This window comes from Gracilinanus agilis, chromosome X, assembly GCF_016433145.1.
Source record: "Gracilinanus agilis isolate LMUSP501 chromosome X, AgileGrace, whole genome shotgun sequence".
In the NCBI taxonomy this organism is placed as follows: domain Eukaryota; kingdom Metazoa; phylum Chordata; class Mammalia; order Didelphimorphia; family Didelphidae; genus Gracilinanus; species Gracilinanus agilis.
Genome location: NC_058136.1, coordinates 67,536,894 through 67,560,163, shown reverse-complemented (window position 1 = coordinate 67,560,163; position 23,270 = coordinate 67,536,894).

Here is a 23,270-nt window from a genome sequence, read left to right as displayed (position 1 = left end):
TACATGTGTGTCTGTCTTTGTCTCTGTCCCCCCCCCCTCTCTCCTCTCTCTCTCTCTGTCTCTCTGTCTTCTGTCTGTCTCTCCTCCCCTGTGCATTTGTCTGCACGTACATGTGTGTCTGTCTTTGTCTCTGTCTCTCTTTCCACACATATATATGCCAAAGGGCATACATCTAAGTATCTTAAGTATCTAAGTACTTAAAAAATAAAAGAAAGGGGCAGCTTGGTAGCTCAGTGGATGGAGAGCCAGGCCTAGAGACGGGAGGTCCTGGGTTCAAATCCAGCCTCAGACACTTCCCAGCTGGGTGACCCTGGGCAAATCATTTGATCCCCATGGCCAACCCTTACCACTCTTCCACCTATGAGCCAATACACAGAAGTTAAGGGTTTAAAAAAAATAAAAAATAAATAAAAGCAAATCATAAGAAGTAATAGAAAGCAAAACTATAATGGGAGCCTCAGCATCCTCTCTAGACAAATCTAACAGAGATAAAACAGGAAAGAAGTTAAGAAAGTCAGTGTTGAGTTGAGTTGAGTTACGTTGAGTTAAGAAGTCACTGAATAGAATTTTAGAAAGATTAAATATGATAGATGTCTGGCAATTACTGAATAAGTGAAAATAATATATACATATTTCGCAACTATTTAGATCTCCTTTACAGAAACAGACCATGTGCTAGAGCAGAAACAAACAGAAAATAATAGGAACTCAAGATTTTTTTAATGATTGTTAAAAAAATTTACATGGAATTGGGAAATATTTAATGAAATAAATAAAAGCCACCTAAAAACTAGAATATTTTTTAAACTCTTACCTTTCATCTATTGGTTCCAAGGTAGAAGAGTGGTAAGGGCTAGGCAATGGGGGTCAAGTGACTTGCCCAGGGTCACACAGCTAGGAAGCGTCTGACGTCAGATTTGAACCCAGGACCTCCCATCTCTAGGCCTGGCCCTCCATCCACTGAGCCACCCAGCTTCCCCCTAAAAACTAGAATATGCAAAGCCAAAGGGAAGTCAAATGATTACTTTTTAAGAATGATAATGGCTTACTTAGAAAGCACTAGAGATTCAGCTAAAGATTAATTGGAAAATTTTATAAAAGTATCAGGATGAAAAATGACTCCCCCAAATCAGTACCCTTTCTGTGTATTATTTTCAAAACCAAGAAGGAAGAGATACAAAAGGAAGTTCCATACAAAATGTATAAATCATTTGTGAGTCCAGCTACCAAGACGTACACAGGAATTACATGAATACAACTAGAACACTCTTATTTTTTAAGGGATTGGTTATTCTAATTGAGAATTTTTTTCTCTTTTTAAAGTATTTTATTTTGTTTTTTAATAGAATTTATTCCCAGGTATCTCAACCCTTCTTTCGCCTCCTCACCCCACAGAAAATATCACTTGACAAAAAGATAGTATCTATCATTTATATCTTTCATGTTTCTATTTACCAGTCCTTTCTCTGGAGGTGAACATTCACAAGTGTTTCTTCTATTAGACATATATAATGTTCTCTTGGTTCTACTTGTTTGATGCTTCATAACTTCATGTAGATCTTTCCAAGTTGTTTTTTTAAATTAACTTGCTCATTCTTCCTTATGGAGTGGTTGTATTCCATCATAATCATATTCCAGAATTTGTGTAGCCATTCCCCAATTTCCAGTGCTTTGCCACCACAAAGAGAGCTGCTATAAATATCTTGGAACATATAGGTTCTTTTCTTTTTCCCCTGATCTCCTTGGGGAACCTAGCCAGCTGGTATTATTGGATCTAAGGCTAGATACAGTTTTATAACTCTCTGGCCATAATTCCAAATTGTTCTCCAAAATATTTAGATTAATTCACAGTTCCACCAACAATGTATTAGTGTCCCCATTTCCCCACATCCCCTGCAATATCTGTCATGTTGCCCCTTTATCATTTTAGCCAAGCTGATTGGTGCGAGATAGTATCTCGGAATTGTTTTGATTTTTGCATTTCTCTACTCAGTAGTAATTTAGGGTATTTTTTCCATATTCCTATATATGACTTTGATTTCTTCATCCCCTCCCAAAAAAGATTCTCATATCTTGTACCCACTCATCAGCTGGGAAATGGCTTATTCTTATAAATTTGACAGAGTTCCCTATATGTTTTTTTTTTAAATCCATACCTTCCGTCTTGGAATCAATACTGTGTATTGGCTCTAAGGCAGAAGAGCAGTAAGGGCTAGGCAATGGGGGTGAAGTGACTTGCCCAGGGTCACACAGCTGGGAAGTATCTAAGGCCAGATTTGAACCCAGGACCTCCCATCTCTAGGCCTGGCTCTCAATCCACTGAGCTGCCCCCTTCCCTATATATTTTAGATAGGACACTTCTATCCAAGAAACTGATTAAAACGTTTTTTCCCTAATTTTCTGCTTTTCTTGGATACACTAGTTTTATTTGAACAAAAACTTTTAAATTTAATTTATTCAAAACTAGCCATTTTACATCTTGCAGTGCTCTCCATCTCTTATTTACTCATAGATTTCTTTTTTATCCAAAATCTGATAGGTAGTATGTTCTACATTCTGTTAATTTGCTTATGATATTTCCTATTGCATCTGGACTAGAACACTGTTCACAAAAATAAAGATGGCTCTAGCCCAGTGATGGGAAAACTACGGCCCGCGGGCCAGATGCGGCCCCCTGAAATGTTTTATCCGGCTGTGCATGACATTCTTCCTAATCAGACGAATACAACGAGTAGGATACAATACAATGAAACTTGGAAAGAGTTGCCTTAGAAACAGACTGACAGAGGAGCATTGCCTTTCCTTTGGCCCCCTCTTTCAAAAGTCGGCCCAGCACTGCTCTAGAAGCAGCTAGGTGACTCAGTGGATAGAGAGCCAGACCTGCAGACAGGAGGTCCTGGGTTCAAATCTGACCTCAGATACTTCCTAGCTGGGTAACCCTGGCCAGTCACAACTCCAATTGCCTAGCCCTTACCTCTGTTCTTCCTTAGAAGCAATACCCAGCATCTTGACTAAGACAGAAGGTAAGGGTTTTACTTTAAAAAAAAATGGTCTACATTCATTTCCCTTCCTCACTTCGTATCCATTCACTTCTTGGCTGCTAGCAAATGGCGCAGTAGATAGGGCCCAGAGTCAGGAAGGCTCACCTTCCTGAGTTCACATGTGAACTCAAATACTTACTGGCTGTGGGACCTTAGGGGGATCGCTTCGCCATGTTTGCCTGAGCTTCTTCATCTCGAAAATGAGCTAGAGAAGGAAATGGCAGCCATGGTAGCATCTGTGTCCCAAAGCCCCCCAGAATGGGGTCATGAAGAGTCAGACATGCCTGAACAGCATCTAGCTATACTGTGACTACTCTCAGATCCAGCTTTATCCTGGAATCCAGTACCTTCTCTTGGTTTTCCTCTGCCCTCCTGCTCCATTAGATTCAGCATAGGTTATCAGCCTCCTCCTCCTCCTGAGAATTCTCTGCTTATCTCACGCCATGCTTTCCCGCCTTGCCTCTTATCATTTCAATGGCAAGGATTATTGGCTTGGGTTTCAAAGATCTGGGCCCTGGGCCACTTTCTATTGGCGGGCTTCTCAGTGAGTCCTGTCCACTTCTGGGCTTTAGGACACAGGCGTAGGAATCCGCAGAGACCTCAGCAGTCCTCTCATCTGCCTCCCTCACTCAGCAGATGGAAGGGAGGGAATTCCTCCCCCAACTGGGCTCATGTAATCACAGAAGGCCCAGAGTATAATCATGGGGAGGGAGGGCACTTCTCCATCCACTTCTGTTAATGTAGTCACGGGGCGCCGCATGTAATCATCAGGCATTAAGGAGGTATTAAGAAGTTTCCCTAAAATCCCACAGCAACGTGTGAATAAGTTCTTAATCAGTTTGAGAGGATTATGGAGCCTTAGCCATTGGATGAAGGAAGCTGACTGCACACAGGAAACCTTTTGTGAATGGCAGAGTGAATTAGTCATGCCCCTTGGGCCCATACATAAAAACGGCCAGTAGTTGAGCAGTCGAAGATGTAGACGCAAGGAACCATCGTGTTGTGGAAGAGAGCCCTGATGGGATGGTGAGAGAAGCCGAGACTTTCTGACCTTCTCACCTTGCCCTCCATGGACCATTTCATAGGAGCTAATGAACCAGTAGGGGACAATGCATCCAACCAAGAAGCCTGCAATCACCTGAGCACATTATATGGCTGCAGAGTCCCTCCATTTAGAGAGGAATGCGCTTCCGAGAGGATGACCCAAGTGGTGAGAGAAAGCTGGCCATGGGTTCAACAAAAGAGCAAACCCCTGGTTGGGCAGGTAGGCCAGCAGAAATGCTACATTGAAAGGACTCTCTGAAGAGAGATGGGATTTCTAGTTGCTACAGTAACAGCAGTTGAGAATAACCTTTGCTGCACATACATCCTATAATTACTACTTGCTACCATCATTCTCTATGTTTGAGCCCCTTCTTTCTATGTATAATGGGTATAGTTGTATGAGTCCTCCTAGTATTCTAGAGAAATGTTTTATACCAAGTATTCTTCAATAACAACAACAACAACAACAACAACAACCCTTACCTTTGTAAGGATGGGGGATGGGACAAAAAGAGCCAGAAGAAGGCTGTTGGTGACAGGTGCTGACAGTTAAGACCAGAGGGGAGTCTGGGTAATTCTCTGGAGGAAGAAGGAGAGGAGAGGACTTCCTGTGGAGGACTGAGAGAGGGAGGAGAAGGACATCTCAGCTTGAATCCAGTCCTGAGGGCTTCCTAAGGATCTTTCTTTGGACACTGAAACCGGGATTCCCTGGTCAAAGGCATTCCATCCCATCTCACCCAGCAAGACTTTGATCATCAAGTCAGCTAAGTTTATACTCCATTTTGGGAGCGATCTCTCGGGCTCCTTCTCCCATTACCCAACCTTGCTGAGAGACCCTTTCCGGTCTATCTTACAATTATAGAAAGGGATAGAAATAGAAACAGAAGGAGAAGGGACGAGGGGGGAGATGCTTAGGAGTGGGAACCCCAAAGGTTCCCACCCGAGTGATGGACTCCATAGAAATTAAGAAGAGGGCACCCCAAAATCCCTCTGCCCTTTTCCCCTTTCCCCAATCCCTGAATTGTGATTAATAAAAGCCATTCATTGGTCAGATAGTGTTCCAGAGTACCTGAGAGAGGAGGGGGAAGGGAATCACAGCTTGGTCTGGCTGCCTCCATCTTGAAACCAGACCACCCGCTGTGAAGTTGGCTGACCTCGGGGGAGGCTTACATGAACCCTGCCCTCATTCAGAATCGGATTGGGGTCCCCCATACCTCCTCTTATAGGGAAGCTTTGTCCCCAACTCCTTTCGGGTGGCATGACCATCCAGGTCACCCAGTTTTGGGATGACACCCCCTCTAAGTCTCTCCTAGTGTATATTTGGCAAGAGGGGAGAGCTAGAAGAGAGTCTCACCCTTATAGACTCTCTCTCTCTCCCTTCTGTCATTAACATTTGGGCACTAGGCTCTCATTTATTCTCATACCTTCTGTCTTAGAATGGATACGAGTATTGGTTACACGGCAGAAAAACAGTAAAGGCTAGGCAGTTGGGATTAAGTGACTTGCCCAGGGTCACACAGCTAGGACGTGTCTGAGACTAGATTTGAACTCAGGACATCCCATCTTTAGGCTTAGCTCTCTGTCCACCATGCCACCTACCTGACCCTATACCAAGTGTTCTTAATAAATTCTTCTTGAATTGACTATGTTAGAAAATATCTTTGTAATACTACTACTCAGTCTGGATCCCAAAGAGATCATATTTTTAAGTTTTTATTTTAAATATTTTCCCCTAGTTACATATTTCATGTTCTTTCCCTCTCCCCCAAACGCCCCCTAATCCCCCTTAGCCAGCACGCAATTCCATTGGGTTTTACATGTATCATTGATCAAGACCTAATTCCATATTATTGATAGTTGGACTAGAGTTATTGTTTAGTGTCTACATCCCCAATAATATCTCCATCAGCCCATGTGTTCAAGCAGTTGTTTTTCTTCTGTGTTTCTCCTCCCACAGTTCTTCCTCTGAATGTGGCTGGTTTTCTTTTTCATAAGTCCCTCAGCCTTGCTCTGGATCCTTGCATTGCTGCTAGTAGAGAAGTCCATTATGTTCGATTGTACCACAGTGTATCAGTCTCTGTGTACAATGTTCTCCTGGTTCTACTCCTTTCACTCTGCATCAATTCCTGGAGGTCATTCTAGTTCACATGGAATTCCTCCAGTTCATCATTCTTTTCAGCACAATAGTATTCTATCACCAACATATACCACAATTTGTTCAGCCATTCCCCAATCGAAGGACATTGCCTCATTTTCCAATTTTTTGCCACTACAAAGAACACGGCTATAAATATTTTTGTACAAGTCTTTTTCCTTATTATCCCAAAGAGAGAATTTTTAAAAGAGGAAAGGATCTACTCATACCAAAATATTTATAGCTGCTATTTTTGTGGTGGCAAAGAGTTAGAGATCAAGAGGATGTCCATTAATTGGAGAATGACTAAACAAGTCGTGGTACAAGTTGGTAATGGAATACTATTATGCTATAAGAAATAATAAGAAAGATGATTACAGAAAGAGCTAGAAAGATCTACATAAACTGATGCAGACTGAAATGAGCAGAACCAGGAAAACACAGTACCCAGTAATTGCAATATTGTGGAATGAGCAACTGTGAAAGACTTAACTACTCTCAGCAACACAATGATCCAGGACAATTCTGAGGCACTTAGGACAAAGCTTGTGATTCCACTTCCAGAGAAAGAACTGTTGGAATGGGATGGATGCAGATCAAAACATACAATCTTTCACATCAGTGTATTTATGGTTTTATTTGGGGGTTTTGATCTTGTATGAGTGTGCTCTTACAACCATGCCAATTGCATGATAATAATTTTAAAAAAGAAAAATCTTTGCTGGAAGATAAATTATCAGTAAGTAGAAAGCACACTGGTGGATGGTGGGAGGAGATCATGAGCTATAGTAGTAGGGTTACCTCAAGAATCTAAGCCACCTAGTTCCCCCTAGAAGCTGAAGTAGCAGCCACCTTCTGTCTGGAGACCCGATACAGCAGTTTGCTGATTATTCCAGGACCAGAGTACAGTATGAACAAAGGCCTAGAAGCAGAAGATGGAGTATCATGTGGCAGGAACAACAAATCAGCAGCTTGGTTACACCACAAGTTGTGGACAGAGGGATAACCAGAAATAAGCCTGGAGGAGTAGGTTAGAACCAGGTTGTGAAGGGCTTGAAACGCCCAACATAGGAGTTGATGTTTTAACCTAGAGGCAAGAGCAAGCCCCCCAAAATTCTGGAGCATAGGAATGGCATATTTGGATGTGTGCTTTGCTTTGTAACTATCAATTTGCCACTTCTGTGGAAGATGGACAGGAAAGGAGAGAGACTTAAGCCAAGGTGACTAATCAGAAGGCTATTGCACCTTACATTTGGAGAAAATGAAGGACCATGCTTGGGTGGTGGCCACATGAATAGAGAAATAGATGTTAGAGATGTTGTGAAGGTATAATTAAGAAAAGATTGCGAGGCAGCTATGTGGCTCAGTGGGTAGAGAGCCAGGCCTGGAGAAGGGAGATCCTGGGTTTAGACACTTCCAAGCTTTGTGACCCTGGGCAAGTCACTTAATCCCTATTTCCTAGCCCTTGCTGCTTGCTATTCTGCCTTGGAATTGATATTCAGTATTGATTGAAAGGCAGAAGGTAAAAGTTTAAAAAAATAGAAGGCATTGCAATCTCCTCAGAGATGGGGAGTGAGAGTGCAGAATGGACAATGCCCCCAAAGTTATAAGCCTAAGTGACTAGAACAATGTGATGTTCTCAATAGAAAGAGGGAAATGAAGGAGAAGGGATGGGTTTCAAGGAGCACTAAATGCATTATTGGCAGATGTTGAGTTTTGGTTGCCCATGGGACAGACAGGTGGAAACACAGGGCAAGAGACGAGTGGAGCTCAGGAGAAACTCGGACTAGATATATAGTTCTTGGTATCATCTTTTACACCAAGACAGAGGATACAGAGAGGAGAGGGGATGGCAGATCTTTGGGACACACTGACAATTAAGGGATGGATATGGATAAGGATAAGAGGACTGAGGAGTGGTCTGACAAGTAGCAGGAGAACCACTTGGGGTCATGAAAATCCGAAGAATTTCCAGAAGAAAAATTCCATCACTAACATCAAAGATCAGAGAGGTGTCAAGAAGAAAGGGGACCAAGCAAAGGCCATTGTGTATGGCAATGAAGAGATTGTTGACACCTTGATAAGGAGTGACTTCAGCAAAGTGGTGAGGATAAAAGCTGGATTGCAAAAGACAGAAAAGTGAGTGGAATTTGGAGAAGTGAAGGTGATGATATATTTTTCTTCCTCTGGAGTTTGGCTATGATAGGAAGAGAAATAGGACCGTCGCCTGAGGGGCTGAAAGGTCAAAGGAAGGGGTTTTTTAGGGAGAAAATCTGAGCATGGTCCAGGTAGTGCATAAGAAGACAATGGATAAGAGGAGAATGAAGATTAGAAAGAAGACAAGGATACGGCTGCACAAGTGCTGGCAGATCCAACCAGATTGGAAAGGCATCTACAATGAGTTATGTGGCAAATATTTTGCCTCTTGGCTAAGGATGCATCTAAGTTAGTTCAGAAGTTTCATTACTAGGTTACTTGCAGGGGCATGGCTTTTTTTTTTTGATCAAAGCAATTCTTGAAGATCCTCTGCTAAGTCATAGAGGGTCTCTATTGATCTGCATTCATAAGAGGACCATGAGCAATGATGAAATGAGTTATTTAAAGTATGGAAATAAGTACCACTGAGCACCTCATCACCTCTTGCCTGAACTATTTCAGTAGCCCCTGTTTCTAGTCTCTCCCTTCTCCAATCTGACTTCCACATAGCAGCTAAATTGATACTCCTAAAACACAGATCTAAATGTGTTACTCCTCTGTTCAAGAAGTTTCAGTGGCTCCCCATGGCCTCTAGGATAAAATGCAAGCTCCTCTGCTTGCCATGTAAAGTCTGGCACATTCTGGGTCCCACCTGCATTTGCAGAAAGGCTCATTACATTTTATTCCCCCTCATGCACTCAGTGCTTCGGCCAGATGAGCCTCCTTACTGTTTCCACTACACACAACACTTCCATTTCCTGCCTTCACACCTTTGCAGGGCTCTTCCCCTTGCCTGGACACCTCTCCTTTCTCACCTCGGCCTCTCAGAGCCTCTGGCTTCCTTCAAGCCTCAGCTCAAGGGCTGCCTCACTCTAGAGGCCTTTCCTGCCCACCCCAGTTGCTAGTTGTCCTTTCCCCATTCCCCTCCTGCTATTTTAAAAATTTTTTTTTATTTTTTAGAAAAATTTGCTACAGTTACATGATTCATGTTCTTACTTTCCCCTTCACCCCCCCCAAGTCCTTCCCCCCACATAGCCGATGCACATTTCCACTGGTTTTAACATGTGTCATCTATCAAGACCTATTTCCATATTATTCATAGTTGTATTAGGGTGGTCGTTTCGAATCTACATCCCCAATCATGTCCTCCTCAACCCATGTGTTCAAGCAATTGTTTTTCTTATATGTTTCCTCTCCTGCAGTTCTTCTTCTGAATGTGGATAGCATCTTTTCCATAAATTCCTCAGAATTGTCCTGGGTCATTGCACTGCTGCTAGTACAGAAGTCCATTACATTCAATTTTACCACAGTGTATCAGTCTCTGTGTACAATGTTCTTCTGGCTCTGCTCCTTTCACTCTGCATCAATTCCTGGAGGTCTTTCCAATTCACATGGAATTCCTCCAGTTTATTATTCCTTTGAGCGCAGTAGTACTCCATCACCAGCATATACCACAATTTGTTCAGCCATTCCCCAATTGAAGGGCATCCCTTCATTTTCCAGTTTTTTGCTACCACAAAAAGCGTGGCTAAAAATATTTTTGTACAAGTCTTTTTATCTATGATCTCTTTAGGGTACAAACCCAGCAATGGTATGGCTGGATCAAAGGGCAGGCAGTCTTTTAGTGCTCTTTTGGCATTATTCCAAATTGCCATCCAGAATGGTTGGATCAGTTCACAACTCTACCAACAATGCATTAATGTCCCAATTTTGCCACATCCCCTCCAGTATTCATTACTCTCCCCTGCTGTCATTTTAGCCAATCTGCTAGGTGTGAGGTGATACCTCAGAGTTATTTTGATTTGCATTTCTCTAATTATTAGAGATTTAGAACACTTTCTCATATGCTTATTGATAGTTTTGATTTCTTTACCTGAAAATTGCCTATTCATGTCTCTTGCCCACTTATCAATTGGGGAATGGCTTGATTTTTTATACAACTGATTTAGCTCCTTGTATATTTGAGTAATTAGACCCCTGTCAGAATTTTTTGTTGTAAAGATTTTTTCCCAATTTGTTGTTTCCCTTCTGATTTTGGTTGTGTTGTTTTTGTTTGTACAAAAACCTTTAAATCTAATATAATCAAAATTATTTATTTTTCATTTTGTAATTTTCTCTAACTCTTGCTTGGTTTTAAAATCTTTCCTTTCCCAGAGATCTGACAAGTAAACTATTCTGTGTTCACCTAACTTATTTATAGTTTCCCTCTTTATATTCAGGTCATTCACCCATTCTGAATTTATCTTGGTGAGGGTGTGAGATGTTGATCTAGGCCCAATCTCTCCCATATTGTTTTCCAATTTTCCCAGCAGTTTTTGTCAAATAGTGGATTTTTGTCCCAAAAGTTGGGCTCTTTGGGTTTATCATACACCGTCTTGCTGATGTCACTTACCCCAAGTCTATTCCACTGATCCTCCCTTCTGTCTCTTAGCCAGTACCATATCGTTTTGATGACTGCTGCTTTATAGTATAGTTTAATATCTGGTACTGCTAGGCCACCTTCCTTAATGTTTTTTTTTTCATTATTTCCCTTGATATTCTTGATCTTTTGTACTTCCAAATGAACTTTGTTATAGTTTTTTTCTAATTCAGTAAAAAAGTTTTTTGGTAGTTTGATAGGTATGGCACTAAATAGGTAAATTAATTTGGGTAGAATGGTCATTTTTATTATGTTAGCTCGTCCTACTCATGAGCAATCAATGTTTTTCCAATTGTTTAGATCTAGTTTTAATTGTTTGGAAAGTGTTTTGTAGTTATGTTCGTATAATTCCTGTGTTTGTTTTGGTAGATAGATTCCTAAATATTTTATATTGTCTAGGGGGATTTTAAATGGTGTTTCTCTTTCTACCTCTTGCTGCTGTGACGTGTTGGAAATATATAGAAATGTTGATGATTTATGTGCATTTATTTTGGATCCTGCAACTTTGCTAAAGTTGTTGATTATTTCTACTAGCTTTTTAGTTGATTCTCTAGGATTTTTTAAGTAGACCATCATATCATCTGCAAAGAGTGATAGCTTAGTCTCCTCATTGCCTATTTTGATACCTTCAATTTCTTTTTCTTCTCCGATTGCTACTGCTAGTGTCTCTAGTACAATGTTAAATAATAGAGGAGATAATGGGCATCCTTGTTTCACTCCTGATCTTATTGGGAAGGCTTCTACTTTATCCCCATTGCATATGATGCTTGTTGATGGTTTTAAATATATATTGTTTATTATTTTTAGGAAAGGCCCTTCTATTCCTATACTTTCCAGTGTTTTCAATTGGAATAAGTGTTGTATTTTATCAAAGGCTTTTTCAGCATCTATTGAGATAATCACGTGATTTTTGTTTGTTAGATCATTGATATGGTCAATTATGTGGATGGTTTTCCTAATGTTGAACCATCCTTGCATTCCTGGTATAAATCCCACTTGATCATGATGAATAACCCTCTTGATCACTTCCCCTCCTGCTATTACTGTGTGCTGATTTCTCATATATCATGTATTTTCTTATGCATGAACATGTTGTACCACCCTACTAGCTTCAGAAATTTCCTATTTTCTTTTATCTTGGGCAAGTAATTTAATAGCTCTGTGCCTCAGTTTTCTCATATATAAATGATTAGATTCAAAGGTTCTTCTAAAGTTTCTTCCAACTCTAAATCTCTCATCTATGAACCTATAATCCTTGAGGGAACTCTTTTTGTACTCTTTCATACTTATATTTCTCATAATTCCTATAACTCTTTTGCATTTGTATCTCTAACCCTTCCACAGTGCCAGGAACTTGTTTTTAAACTGGGCTTGAAGTTTTGTAAGAAATAGTCTTTCCTTTTTTGAACTTATAATGTCATGGTATATTTTAAATCAACCTTTCATTATTAATCTAAGTGTATGTATCTTACATACATACAGCTGGGTGGCTCAGTGGATTAAGAGCCAGGCCTAGAGACTGGAGGTCCTAGGTTCAAGTCTGGCCTTGGACACTTCCAGCTGTGTGACCTTGGGCAAGTCACTTGACCCCTATCGCCCACCCTTACCACTCCTGGGCTAAGGACGGTCCCTAGCCCGGATGAAAAAGGAGGAGGGTTGGGCGTGGGGCTAGCAACCCCACCCTGTAAAAAAACTACATCTGCTAAAAAAACTGCAACCTAAAGTAGGGGCAGCTGGGCTAGCTCAGTGGATTGCCAGCCAGGCCTAGAGACGAAAGATCCTAGGTTCAAATCCGGGCTCAGACACCTCCCAGCTGGGTGACCCTGAGCTACCCATTGCCTACTGGTTGTGGCCCTATGCTCCTAGAATGGAGTCCCAGGATAAAAAAAAGTATCTTTTTATACTAAGTGTATTATTTCCTATAAACAACATAATGATATTGTTTCTTAAGCTAATCATTAACTTTCAAAAAAATCTTTTATTTTCCCAATTACATATAATAACAATTTTTAAACCCTTGCTTTCTGTATAAGAATCTTTGTATTGGTTCTAAAGAAGGAGAGAGGTAAGGGCTAGACAATAGGGGCTAAGTGACTTGCCCAGGGTCACACAGCAATGTAATAACAAGTTTTACCATGTCTTTTCTGAAATGATAAGATCCAAAGTGTCTCCCTTTCACCCTTCCCTGCCCCCTCCCTGAGATGGTAAACAATTTGATCTTGGTTATATACGTATGATCAAGCCAAACATATTTCCATGTTGGTCATGTTGGGAAAGAATACTCAGAGAAAACCAAAACCTCAAAATAAAAATGCACACAAATAAAATGAACTGAAAAAGCGTATGCTTTAATCTATATTCAGATTCTATCAGTTCTTTCTCTGGAGGTTCTTTCTCTGTCATGAGTCCTTCAGAATTGTCTTGGATTATTGTTTTGCTGAGAAGAGCTAAGACCTACACAGCTGATCACTGTACAATATTGCCGTCACCATATACAGTGTTCTCCTGGTTCTGCTTACTTCACTCTGCATTGGTTCATGTAGCTCTTTCCAGCTTTTTCTGAAATTATCCTGCTTCCCATTTCTTATACCGCACATTCGCTTTCTTCCTAGGAAAATTCAGACCATTTACATTTGTTCTAATTATTGAAAGTATTTCTCTAGCATCATTTCCCTCTTTTTATTCTTGAAGTTGTGACATTTATCTTAAGTTTCTATATCTAGGTCACAAATAATGGTGAGAAGGATAAGACCCATGACTTAATTAGCTTAAAGAGTTCCTGGTGAGCAACTTCATCTACTAATCCCTTTTCAGTTTCATGGGCATGATATTTATTTTCTCCATTACTTTCTTAAGTCTAGTCAATCCATAAAATAATAAATTAAGCTCTCATTGTAGCATTGCTGCTCTTTTGAGCAGCTGGTTAGAGCTGGGTCCAGCACTACCCTAAGAAGCATCCTGCTTCCTGGTTACAGAGGTCTATGTATAATGGGCTAAGTGGTCCATCACCACTAGAATGTTGTGCTTTTGTTCTTCTTATCCCCCTCAAGAGTTAAAAAGTCTACACCCACTAGCTACAAAGGCTCCCAGTTCCAACAAAGAGCTCATGCTTTAGATATAGGTAAGTTGAGTTATTAGCATTTCACTTTAACCACCTGGATCAGAGGTCTCACACTTCATATATAAATATATATATATATATATCTTAGGCCATAGAATGAGTTTCCCAAAAGCTCCAGGACCATCTCTTGGACCTAATGTTCAAAATAACCTTACATCTTAGAATTAATATTAAATATCTGTTCCAAGACAGAAGAGTGGTAAGAGCTGAAGGTAAGTGACTTGCCCAGGGTCACCCAGCTAGGAAGTTTCTAAAGCCAGATTTGACTGTTATGTCACATTTTAAAGATAAGCACCTGTTGACTGCCCTCTCCTCCAATCATCCATGAACAGCTGAACACAATCCATGGCACACTACAGAGAAAGGAGAAAGCCCCAGACTTGGAGCCACATTTTCCCTAGTGAGTGAATCAACTCCCTGAATGTCACGGATCTATTGTGCATCATTCTATGGGGGTTACCATGATTTCTGATCCATAGAGAATAGACCAGCAGTGCATGCTGAACTCATAGTTGGCAAATCCTGCTATCTGTCTCTGGCAGTAGCTAATGTTTTCCTTGTTGATATTTCAGTGGCTGGATGTCTATACATAGTCTGTGCCCATAATCTCAGAATTCCTCGGTGTCAGTCCACTTCAAAGCCAAGAACTACAATTTGCCAATGGGATCATGAATGTCACTGATGACAAACCTACTGGCCAACGCAAGAGGCAGAATTCTGGTGGCCATTGTTTTCTTGGTACAAAACTGCTCCCGAAGCCCCCTAGGCTGGCCTCAGTGCGTGAGATAAGGATGATGGTTTTGCTTAACTGTTTTCCTTTGTGAGAATGGAAGGTTTTATGAGATGAACCTGAACACTAGAGAATGTCGGTGATATTAGTTTCAAAAGCATCAATGATACTTTAAAAAAAAGATAAAAGAGAGGGCAGCTGGGTAGCTCAGTGGATTGAGAACCAGGCCTAGAGGCGGGAGGTCCTGGTTCAAATCTGGCCTCAGACACTTCCCAGCTGTGTGACCCTGGGCAAGTCACTTGACCCCCATTGCCCATCCTTACCACTCTTCCACCTAGGAGCCAATACACAGAAGTTAAGGGAAAGAAAAGAGAAGAGAAGAGAAGAGAAGAAAAGAGAAGAGAAGAGAAGAGAAGAGAAGAGAAGAGAAGAGAAGAGATAAAAGACAACACGGGTGCCTGTGTGAAGTAACCTACCCAATCTCTAAAGGCCTGCTCCCAGTTCCTGAGCCATCATTCTCCAAATTGCCAGAAGGATTCGACTAGATGGGTCCTTTTTGCCCTTTTGTTTCTGGTACTTCTACAGCCATGTGCCCTAAATGAACTTGGGACATCGGCTTATCAGTCTGGAAGGAACTTCATAGGCCTTCTAGTCAAATGCCTTCATTTTACAGAGGAGGAAACTGAGGAAGACTAAAGTCACTTTCCTAAAGTTATGCAGAGAGAGCGGATTAAAAACCAGCTCCTCTGACTCCAGAAGCAGGGTTTTGAATATGCTCTGTAATCATTATATTCTTTGGCACTTCAAAAGAAATAGGGCGCCACCTATGTGGGTACTCTCTGGAATGATGCCAATCACAGTTTGTTCTGTACAACTCTTTTCTATGTCCTCCTACAAATCCTCCACAAGGGGTCCATTGACTCCTGGGGGCCTTTCTCTCCCCCTTTTGACATTGTGTATAGAACCAGAGCACATAGGCTGTTTATTGGTTATCTCTAGGTCAGTCTTTGACTAGTCCACCTCCTTTTCTGGTCATAATTTTCTTGGATTTCTTTTATACTCTTTCTCCTGAACGAGTCTTTGTTGGTAAAATGGTGGAATCTATTCCCTTACCTCCATTGTCCTTGGGATGACTTGTGACTTTGAAGCCATATAGACCAGAACAGCCATATAGAAAATATGTTGGCATGAAAAATATGAGTCTTGAAGAAGCTTAGGACCCTGGGAAATATGGCACAATTTTCCATGGGCAACTGATTCTCTCTAGAGAAAGATATGTGAGGAACTATGACGGAGTGCTTTTGAATACACTTAAGATTACACTTAAGAATACACTTAAGATACAGCCACTGAATTCTAGAAAAACATCATGGTGGGAAGCAGAGTTCAGCTCACCATTTTTGGTCCCCTTCACCCAACACAGCTCTTCCGAAACAACCTAGAAAACATGTTAGACTGAATTCTCATTGGGCAAGCCCAGAAAAAGTCACAGCGACTCATTTGACTACCTCAGGGCAGCTTAAGAAGTTAGACAGACAGTTCTGCAGGCACTAGATGAAGGACCAGCCAGGAGTGTAATGAAGTGGCAGCAGAAGTCAAGGAAGAGATAGTAAGAGAGCAGAGTGGGGGAGTAAGGAGCATTCTAGCCCCCAGGGATGGGAAACAAAAGAGTGAACACCAAGGGAAGGAAGCATCTGGGCTGAAAGAGATCCCAGAGGACCTCTGAACCAGTGCAGAACCAGCTCCAAACAGGAACGAAGAGCCATCTGACAACTCTGTCACTCATTACCCAGTTTCAGGTCACAGTTCCAGGTCAGAGAGGAGTGGTTGTGGTCATGCAGGAGCATGGACCTTACCTGTGTTCAGAGCAAGGGATAGGTTCCAGAAGCAGAGCTATGTGGCTCTGAGCCCAAGAAAAGAAGGTGGGTAGAGAGGACTCAGTTCTAACCTTTAGCCTTACACATCAGCCTAGAGTGGAATAACTGGGGCAGAAAACCAAAACCAAGGAGGAGTCCAAAAGTTTAGCAGCTCTGAATCTGCAGAAGCTTCTGGAGAGCTAACTGCAATCGAATCCAGCAGCAGTCTGCAGAAACTCAACCACACACCATCCAACAAACCCAAACTTGGGTTAGGAACTTGCAGAGCTCCAACCAGGAGGGCAAGTACACAAACCTCTCCCTAAATCACACTGCCTCGGGAGCACTGAGAACATACAGACAAGACAGAAGCACAGGCAAGCTGCAGCTTCCCCTCCCAGAGATAAGTAGAGCCCAACTCTAACAGAAAGTCCAAAGTCAGGAAGTAGGCTGGAAGAATGATCCAAAACAACAGCAGCAACAGCAGCAGCAGCAGCAACAACAACAACAACAACCACCACCACCACAACAACAACAACAGCAACAGCAACAGCAACAGCAGCAGCAGCAGCAGCAGCAACAACAACAACAACAACAACCACAACCACCACCACCACCACCACCACCACCACAACAACAACAGCAACAGCAACAGCAATAGCAACAGCAACAGCAACAGCAACAACAACAACAACAACAACAACAACAACAACAACAACAACAACAACAACGTTGTTCGGTCCTTTTTTAATTGTGTTCATCTTTTCATGACCCCATTTGGAGTTTTCTTGGCAAAGAAACTGGGGTGATTTGGCCATTTCCTTCTCCAGCTCATTTTTACAAATGAGGAACTGAGGCAAATAGAGTTAAGAGACTTGTCCAGGGTCATGCAGCTAATAAGTGTCCAAGGTCAAATGTGAATTCAGGAAGATGAGTCTTTCTGACTGCCGGCCTGGCACTATCCACTGCAGCACCACCTATCTGCCCTGTGGTTAAGTAAACTTCCTAAGTAAACAGATGGTCTGTGTGTGTATGTCTCATTTTATTCTAATCCTAAACCTGAACTACCAGATGGTCCCAAATCAGGCCTGGCCTACAAGAGACCTTCCTAGTTCCCCCATTTGATATCGCTCTACCTATTCTCAGATAAAATTATTTGGCATTTATTTCTCTAGTTCTGGCTCTCTATCCACTGAGACACATGGCTGTCCCTCAGCAAGCATTTATTAAGTGCCTACTATGTGCCAGACACTGTGCCAAGTCCGGGGGAGACAAAAGGAGACAAAAAACACCCCCCACACACACACACACACCCTCAAGGAGCTCACAATTGGTTAACTTGATCACGGGGAGGTTAATCACTTGGTTAATCAATGATCTAAAGAAGATCTAGCCTACCTACAGCTGATGATTGATGTTGAGGAGAACATAGCAAAATGGAGGTTCAGACAAAGGGCATTAGAAAAATAACCCATCACCCTTCAGAGCTACTCTGCTGGAACCCTCAGGGCAGGGATCCTTACCCCAGGGTCATTCCAAAGGGGTCCATGATTTTGTTTAAGAATTTTAATAATGATTTTGATAGAATTGTTTCCCTTTGTAATTGTATGTATTTTATTCATTTAAGGGCACTTTTCTGAGAAAGGGCACATAGGCTTGACTAGGATGTCAAATGGGTTCCCTTCCCTTCTAAAAGATTAAGGATCCCTATAATGAAAGGGGAGCAGTAGCTAGCTAAGTACCCTTGCTCTAGGAGACCTGACTCATTAGTGCTAATGGGAGTTGGGCTAAGGACCCCCAGAGTCTAATATGTCTACATATAGAAAGCCCACACTCATTTGCTCATAGCATATATCCATATTATTGCATGGGATATTTCCATTGCTCCTCCCTTGCCCTCCTCTTTTTTATTCAATTCATGCTAGCTCATTTTCTGATTAAAGATAAATTATCACGAAAAGTAACCATGTGTGATAACTAGGACAGCAAACATTTGTCATTTTGTATCTCATTTCTTCAGTTTGTGTTTTTAAGCAATGACAGCCAGGTGGCACAATGGAGAGAGAGTCAAGCCTGGAGTCAGGAAGACTTGAGTTCAAAATAGGACATCAGACACTTTCTAGCTATTAACCCTGCGGTCCTGGGTTTCCTTATCTGTAAAATGAACCGGAGAGGTAAATGTCCAACCACTCCAGGATCTTTGTCACATCGTGAAGGGTTGAACACAACTGAACGAAATCCACAAAGGTGGGTCGCCAATTTAGAAAAGAGAATCTTCCATTTCTTTAGTTTAATCACTGGAAGTAATACCTTTGTGATGAAGTATTTAACAAACGTTTGCCTTTGGTAAGAGGGAAAATAAAACCTGCTGGCTGGATGCGTAGCTTACTGAGAGTATGCCACGCATGCCGAAACAGAAGGAATCGGCCACAGAATGAGAATGAATGGCATTCAGCTGCAAAGTAGCTAGCTGGGAGGATTAAAACTTGGGCCATGCGAATCCAGATCCAGACCTTATTCCATCCCAGATCCTATATAACTTGAACTGAACTCTATGTGATTCTGCAAAATGAGGACAAATAGACTTCTCCTACTTACGTTTCCCATTGGGATGGCATCAAATGAGAGAATGCAATTGATGGAGCAGAGTGCTAGATGGAGTGCACTGAGGAAACAGGAGGAAGGTGCAGTAATGCTCCTAAGACTCCTTCATATTCTTTCTGGCGGTCCATTCGCATGGATGTGCAATCAGATAACTCAACTAATCAGTGCTCTTTCAGAATGATCCCAGCCCAAGCCCAGCACAGCTCAGCCCAAGCAGACTATATTATTATGCCCACTTATTTGTATGTAAAAGCCTCTGATTTGAAGAGAAACAAGTATTGCTTTGATTGAGGGAGGAGGGAAAAGAAGGAGAAAGAAGAAAGCTGGAAAGGGGGGTGGGACCATCAGATGCTTGAAAGTGAAGAAATGGAGCATCCGAAAAAAACGTGATTTAGGCTAACTAAAGAAACCCTCAGCTACATGAGTCTTGGCATCGTGACTGCCAGATGAGGAGTCGTTTGAGCAGGGTGGGATTGTTTGCTAGGACCCCGGAGTGGTCAATAAACTCAGACTCTTGATAATGGAAGAGACCTTAGGGAATAGAATATAGATTGTCAGAGCTGGAAGGGACCACCAAAATCATGGAGACCAGTGGGCTGGTTTTTCATATAAGGGTGCGATGAGTGAGTAAATGAACCAAGCCACCCCACTACACTTAATGCATGTGACAAGGTGCTCAATTAATCTATCGCTATAAGTCATAGGTTTTAGGAGCCAGCTAAGGTGACTCAGTGGATTGAGAGCCAGGCCTAGAGTCAGGAGGTCCTGGGTTCAAATCTGGCCTCAGATACTTCCTGGCTGTGTGACCCTGGGCAAGTCACTGAGGCCCCATGGCCTAGCCCTTATCACTAGTCTTCTATCTTAGACCCAACACAGAATATTGATTCTAAGATGGAAGGCAAGGGCTTTTAAAATAAAGGAATAAATCATAGATTTTTTAGACAAAGTGTGGAAAAGCCTGGGAAACCTACTGGAGGAAGCGAAATGACAGCCAGAGAAGCCTCTTTCATTTAGCTGAGGGAATTTCATCATCCCCTCTGGGTCCTTCTAGAGAAGCACTGAATTGGGAGTGAGGTGTCCCGACAAATAGCAAACCAGCAGAAAGATGGTTACAGCAAAACCTATGAGAAGGAATCACCTTGGGAAGGAGAGAGGTCTCAACTCTGGTCTTGGCCTCAATCTTCCTACTGTGGCATCCCCCCTCTTTGCCTGGAGGAAGCTTTGCAAGCTTCAAAGGAAGATAGGTGTCCTAGCAGTATGTTCAGATTAAATGATGGCAGTGTTTTGGGGGGGGGGGCAGTCAAGAATAGACTCAATAGAGATTCTGGGTTCCACCAAGAAAATGTACCATGCCTATCAGGGAATTTCTTGGACATCTCACAAATGGGGAGGGGGAGGACGTCCATAACCCAGAACCATGAGTTATCCCCTTTGATGCCTGTGTTCTCCTCTGTGTATACTTGTAGGAGAGTATATCAAAGAGTTGGGAGGGGAGGAATGTTATAGTCAATGTTCTTACTGTATAATGCTAATAAACATCCTTTCAAAGCTACTTAGAGCTGCCTGATTAGAATGATTTTCAGCTGATAATGAATGGAGATACACATCAGTGGGAGCTCAAGCGGATGACATTAGAGAATCACCCTGATTCCCTGGTCGTCCTCCTAGAATCCTGAAAGGGAAATGAAGCCTTGCTCCATGATGCAAGACTCATTTAGGAAAGTAGGAATTAGGATAAGGATCCTTAGAGTTCAGAGGAGGAAACTGAGACCCAGAGAAGTGTCCAGATGACACAACAAGGCAATGGCAAAAAATTAGTGTCTCTTTTTTATTCTATGCTATGCTGCTGCTTGCCAGGGTTTTAAGGGTTTTTTTTTGAGAATGCCAATAGCTCCAAGAGCCAGTTACATCACCCTCTACAATTCTTGGAGCTTGGAACTTTACAGCATGCTGGAGGTGCCACTGGGAAATTAGAAGTGGTACTCAGATACCTCAGGTCTGCACCTCTGGGAGGTATATAATAGGTTTGGAGAACCCTGGTTTTCTATCTGAAATGTCCTTCCCAATGGGTGCAGCATGACTGATGGCCGCATATCTGAGCCCTTCATTAAGTTCCTACTTCCACCTATGGTAATAGAGTCTTCATTTCAGGGAGGAAAAGGGCAAAGGAAAGTGAGATACAATGCAATCTGCCCTGGCATGGGATGAGGAGTTTTGTTAAGGTGGGTCAGAATATTGGCATTCCAATGGCTCTTAGAACATAGACATTGATTGCTAAAGCTAGAAGAGTCCTTAGAACATAAAAGAGAATTTTAGAATTGGCCAACCCTTTAGAAGATAACAAATAGAAAATTAGAACTGGAAGAGACCCTAGAACAAAGGACATAGAAGGTTAGGGTTGAAGAGGTCCTTAAGATAGAAAAAGGCCCCTCCTCCTCCTTTTCCTACTCCTCCACAACTACCAATCCTTCCCTGTGCCCTCTTCTCCCTAGATAGAATTTATCTCTCCACCTCAGGCTTCTCATACCAATTGGTCTTACCCTCCCATGTGCACATAATATATTTTATGATACTATACATAATATAGTATCATTGGGGTAGGTGGTGTCATAGGAAAGGTGCCAGTCACATGACCTGGGTTTTCATTCAGCTCCAGACATTTATTGGCTCTGATATCATGGCCAAGACACTTATATCTTTGTGACCAGGATTCCTCCTTTGGCAAATGGGGATAATAATGCTTATTCTACCTTCCTCTAGTTCTGAGGAAAGTGCCCTGTAAATTTTTAAGTGCTCTAGAAATTGGAACTATTAGAGTTATTTGTGTGTTTGTCTTTTCTCCACTCAAGTATAACATTTTAATACTGTATTTTTATTTTTTATTTATTTTTAAATCTTTTCCTTCCATCTTGGAGTCAATACTGTGTATTGTCTCCTTGGTGGAAGAGTGGTAAGGGTGGGCAATGGGGGTCAAGTGACTTGCCCAGGGTCACCCAGCTGGGAAATGTCTGAGGCCAGATTTGAACCTAGGACCTCCCGTCTCTAGGCCTGGCTCTCAATCTACTGAGCTACCCAGTTGCCCCCTAATATTGTATTTTTTTTACTTTTTTTTTTATTTTTTAAACCCTTAACTTCTGTGTATTGACTTATAGGTGGAAGAGTGGTAAGGGTAGGCAATGGGGATCAAGTGACTTGCCCAGGGTCACACAACTGGGAAGTGTCTGAGACCGGATCTGAACCCAGGACCTCCCGTCTCTAGGCATGGCCCTCAATCCACTGACTTACCCAGCTGCCCCCTTCTAATATTGTATTTTTAAAAGAACCGTAAGAAGGCTTCTAATGGATTTCATAGAGCCTCTAATAATGTCTTTATGAGAATCAGCATTGTATAGAGAAGGACAAGTCTTACCTCAGACTTCTACTAGTTTTGTTACTCTCAACAAGTCACATCTGTCAGGACTCCAAGCAACTCTCTGAGACCATAAGGGGTAGGGAAGACACCAACTTGTATTGTTAAAAGGAATTTCCTCATAACACTAATGAAATCACACTTACAAAAGAAAGCAAAGCAAACACATGATAAGCAATAGCTCAGGAAAGGGAAAAATATTATATATATATATATATATATATATATAATGAAGAAATGGGGAATCACCACAAAAGTGGGGAGAACACAGAATCACTAAGAAATCAAAGTAAGTTTTGCTTTGTAATAAAAACAATCCATCAAAACAAATTCCTAGATAGGCTGTGCCCAAATAGGCATGTCTCCTTCTGTACCAACTCCACCACTTCTCTGTCAGGAGGTTGGTGGCATGTTTTCTCATCAGTTCTTTGGAATTATGATTGGTCATAGTGTTAATTAGACTTTTGAAGTCTTTCAAAGTTATTTGCCTTTACTATGTCATTGTTGTGTAAATTGTTCTTCCAGTTCTGCTGTTCCTACCAAGTCTTAGTTACTCTAAGAGTCCCTTTCTTTTTTATTTTTGATATGGGTTTTTTTTATTTTTTTTAAAACTCTTACATTCCTTCCTGGAGTCAATACTGTGTATTGGCTTCTTGGTGGAAGAGTGGTAAGGGTGGGCAATGGGGGTCAAGTGACTTGCCCAGGGTCACACAGCT